Source organism: Ursus maritimus, unplaced genomic scaffold (genome assembly GCF_017311325.1).
Source record: "Ursus maritimus isolate PB19 unplaced genomic scaffold, ASM1731132v1 scaffold_28, whole genome shotgun sequence".
NCBI classification, from domain to species: Eukaryota; Metazoa; Chordata; class Mammalia; order Carnivora; family Ursidae; genus Ursus; species Ursus maritimus.
In genome coordinates, this window is record NW_024425341.1 from 2,357,068 (window position 1) to 2,361,410 (window position 4,343).

The following is a 4,343-nucleotide window of genomic DNA, read 5'->3' on the forward strand; positions in this document are numbered from 1 at the left end:
GAGAGAGCGCGCACAAGCAGGGGGAGCGGCAGGCAGAGGGAGAAGCAGGCTCCCCGCTGAGCAAGGAGTCCGATGGGGGACTCAATCCCAGGACCCCAGGATCATGAATTGAGCTGAAGGCAGACGCTTAACCCACTGAGTCACCCAGGCGCCCCTAATTTAACCTTTTTTAAAAATGTGGTTACTAGAAAAATGTGAAATTACATATCTGGTTCGCTTTATATAACTTTGGACAGCGCTGGTCCACGGATAGAAAGCCATCACTGTGGTCTTCAGTCAAGACCCCATTTTCTGAGTACTTGTTATGAACAAGGTTCTGCATTGAATGCCCTAAAAAAATGTCTCTGGGGGATACCCAAGTTCTCCCAGGTGGCAGCATCTCTACCGTGCCTTTCCCTAGTTTGAGACGGCCGCGCTGACCCCAGCTATGGCCATTCCACGAGCTGGCTGTGAACTGGCCCAGGTGGTCTAACCGCAAAGGCCTGTTATACCAAGTGCCCCAGGGCAAGCTTAATCCCTCAGCCGGCGGACGAGGCAGCAGCAGGGAGGGCAGGAGGGGGGTAACTAGGCTGGGGAGGAGGACAGGCGGCTGCTAAGTGGGTTATTTTTGCGCTGGTCGCAGCCCAGCTGACTGCGAGCAAAAGATGATGGAGGCCGTTTAGGACGGGGGTGGCCAAGGGGGCAGATTTAAGGTGTGCGCACGTTCAGGCGATGAAAAGGTTCGTCAGACTGCACACGTGCGTTGCCATGGCAACAGGGTCCCTCCTCCCTCAGCCACCTGGACGGAGCTGGCCACCACCCTAGCCCGGTACTCGGTCTGTCAGCGTTCCCCGCCGCATCCCGTAGCTCGAAGGGACAATCCCACGGCAACCCGTAACTCTGAACGCGCCCCGCCCGAACCCTCGCGCGTCCCCGTCCCCAACCTCCAGACCCTGGCCGGGTGCGTGCACGCGCTGCCCCCAACCCTGACCCGGGTAGCCAGCCCTCCTCACCCAGCCTCGCTCTTCGCAGCGCCCACCGTTCCGACGCGCAGACAGGCCCCGCCCCCCGGCCGCCCCCCGCACGCGCGCCGGCGGCCGCTCACCTCACCTGCTGATTGGCTGGCGCGTGGGCCTCACGCCAGCACCGCCCACGACCGAGATCTAAAAGCCTCTGATTGGACATCGGTGATCCGCTCCTCCCCTCTGATTGATCGCTGTCCGCCAGTCACATTCTTCTCGGCTTTGAGCCCCCCAATTAGCCCTTGTTGAGACTTCGGTAATCTCCAATTGGTGCAGCTCTGTGGCTACGAACCCTGATTGGCTGTCGTGATCAGTCTGAGGGCCGTCTGGCCCTTAGTCACCTAGTCACAAAGGGGCGGCTGCTGCCACCTGCGTAACCCTGGAATGTACCTCGGGAGGATGCTAATAATAATAATAAATCATGAGCAGTGATAACTACTTTCCATTAGATAAACGCATTTAAAAAGAGACACGATGCCTTTTCATTGATGTGCATGGGGGAAGTAAAGGTGATTGGCTGTATAGCGTCTTACCAGGAGCTCTGGACTTGGATTCCGGAGGTCTCCCAGCCCCAACTAGACCACGACCTGCTTGACCTTGGACAAGGCACTTAACCTTTCGGAATCTCAGTTCCCAGATCCGAAAATGAGGTAGTTGGGCAGGTCTCTCTACAAATTGCACTGGAGTTCTAATGACTTCAATAATACATTTTAAGTGATTCAAATCATTGTGATCCAGAGAGTCATGAAGTAGAAGTCAGACAAGGTTCACCTTTAGTTAAACCAAAAATTAATTATTAATTAATTTATCAATTAAGATTAATATTTATATTTATATTTATATATTTTATATATAATAAAATTATATATTTATATAATTGATATTAATTAATAATTTATTAATTAAAATGAGGTATGGAAAGGTGTCTGGCACATTGCATGTGTGCGATAAAATGAGGTAGTTGGGCAGGTCTCTCTGCAAATTGCATTGGAGTTCTAATGACTTCAGTAATACATTTTAAGTGATTCAAATCATTGTGATCCAGAGAGTCATGAAGTAGAAGTCAGACAAGGTTCACCTTTACTTAAACCAAAAATTAATTATTAAATAAGATGAGGTATGGAAAGGTGCCTGGCACATTGCATGTGTGTGATAAAATGGCGAACTGGTGTTAATGGTAATAATGTTGATTTAGACCACAAGGCTGTCACCCTGCTCGGGCTTTAATTTTCACTTTGGTGAAAGGAAGCATAAGTGGCAGCTCCTCCACAAAGAAGGCCATGATAAATGCATATTAAAGGTGATATGGATTGTTCTTTGACATACTTGTTAAGGACAGATAGTTGACTAATTTTTAAATAAGCAAAAGAGAAAGTCCAAAATTAAAATGGCTGAATGATGTGGCATCGTATAAGCTTAGGGGCTCTAGGCTTTAATCCTGATCCAACACTTGCCGGCTCTGTGACCTTGAGGAAGTACCTTGACTTCTCTAAATTTCAAGTTCCTGCCTTCTCAAATAAAGGCACTAAGAGTACCCACTTCACAGAGTTGTGAAGATTGAGTTAGAAAAGTGTTAGCAATTGTTATTACTTAAGAAGCAGCACAAGATGCAATTGCACAGGGTTACTAAGCAATGTGTGTCGAAGGTGCAGAAATGCAATCGCTGCTGTGGGCCTTTCTCATTCATTGCATTAATGTTTACTGAGAGCCTCCTATGTATCAAGCCCCGTGCTGGGTGTTGGGCATGTTGCAATGACTACCAGCACAGGCATAGTGTCTGTTGTCACAGATGCTAGGTGAGAAGACAAATGAGAAGCAAGTACTTACAAAGCAGTGTGATGAGCAAGGAACAAAAGGGGGGGCAGCAAGGTGGAGGGGGCTGACCTAGAGTCAGGGAAGTCCTAAACTTAAACCTGAAAGATGAACGTAGATTCCTCAAATAAAAGGGTGGAAGGATAGAGAGAAGATTACATGTGGAAAGCTCTAGAGATGAGAGAATTAAGTATAGCTGAGTTAGAATTGGAGAAAGAGTGCGGGACTATGAGAATAGGAAGATACATGGGAACCAGGTGATTGTGAGCTTAATAATTGTTTGTATATATTCCTTATAAAATGATATATAATAATATATATTATAATTATATAATTATAATGCATAATAATGATTTATATATACAAAACATATATATATATATATACACACACACACACATATGCACATAAAAACTGTGTGGCATGCACTATCCATTTATTCCACAGATATTTAGTGAGCCCTACTATGTACCATCACTGTTCTGGTGTTTGGATGCATAACACCAGTGAACATAAAACAAAAATCCTTGCTCTAGTGGAGCTTACATTCTAGTGGGAAAAGACAAATAACAATCAATAAACACAATACGTAAAGTATATAGTATGTTAGAGGGTGATAAGTGCAGTAGGAAAAAACCAGAAGGGAGATCAGGAATGTCATAGGACTGGAGGAAAAGTTATAGTTTTTAAAAGGGTAGTGAGAGTATGTCTCATTGAGAAAAGACATTTGAGCAAAGACTTGAAGGAGAAGGAGTTAGCTATGGGAATATCTGGGGGAAGAGCGTTCCAGTAAAGGGAACAGGCAGTGCAAAGGCCTTACGACCAGAGCATGCTTGAAGAGTCCCAGAAAAAGTAAGGATGATACTGGAGTAGAATGAACAAGGGGTAAAGTAGGAAATGAAGTTACAAAACGGAGGCTGGGGACTTGACTACATAGGGTCTTAAAATCTGTCATAAAGATTTTGGCTTGTAGTGGTTGTGAAATGGGAAGCCAAGGGAGGCTCTGAGCAAAGGAGTGACAGCATCTGCTTTATCAATCTGCTGGCCTGAGAAGGGTGGAAGGAGACCAGTTAGGAAGCTGCTATAGTAATCTAGGTGAGAGATGATGGGGCTTGGTCCAGGGTGCAGCCACAGATGTGGGAAGGAAGAGTCAGATTCTGCCTACAGCTTGAAAAAGGAGCCAGCTGGATTTCCAGGTGGATGGGAAATGAGGAGTGAGAACAAGAGAAAAGTGAAGGGCAACTAAGCCTGAGCATCTGGAAGGACAGTTCCAACACCTGAGATTAAAAGGACTTTGGGCAGAGAAGGTTTGAATGAAAAAAAATTGGACATATTAAATTTAATATATCTATTAGCCATCAAATGACCATGTTGAGAAGGCAGCTGGATATATATGAGTCTAGGCTTCAGGAGAGAGCTCTGAGCTGGAGATGCACATTTGGGAGTTATCAGGATATGGCTATTAAAGCCATGAGTCCAGCTGAGATGACTAAGGGAATGAGCATGGAGAAGAGGACCAGAGTCCAGGGG

General features: G+C 45.9%; 1 protein-coding gene across 1 annotated transcript in view; it reads right to left on the bottom strand.

Annotated features, from left to right (window-relative positions):
* Positions 1-1,017, bottom strand: part of AP3M2 (adaptor related protein complex 3 subunit mu 2) — an 18,638-nt gene extending 17,621 nt beyond the window's left edge. Inside the window, exon 1 of the mRNA XM_008706295.2 lies at positions 993-1,017. The gene's annotated coding sequence lies outside the window, so the exon portion shown is untranslated. The remainder of the gene's footprint in view (positions 1-992) is intronic.
* Positions 1,018-4,343: the final 3,326 nt, after the last annotated feature.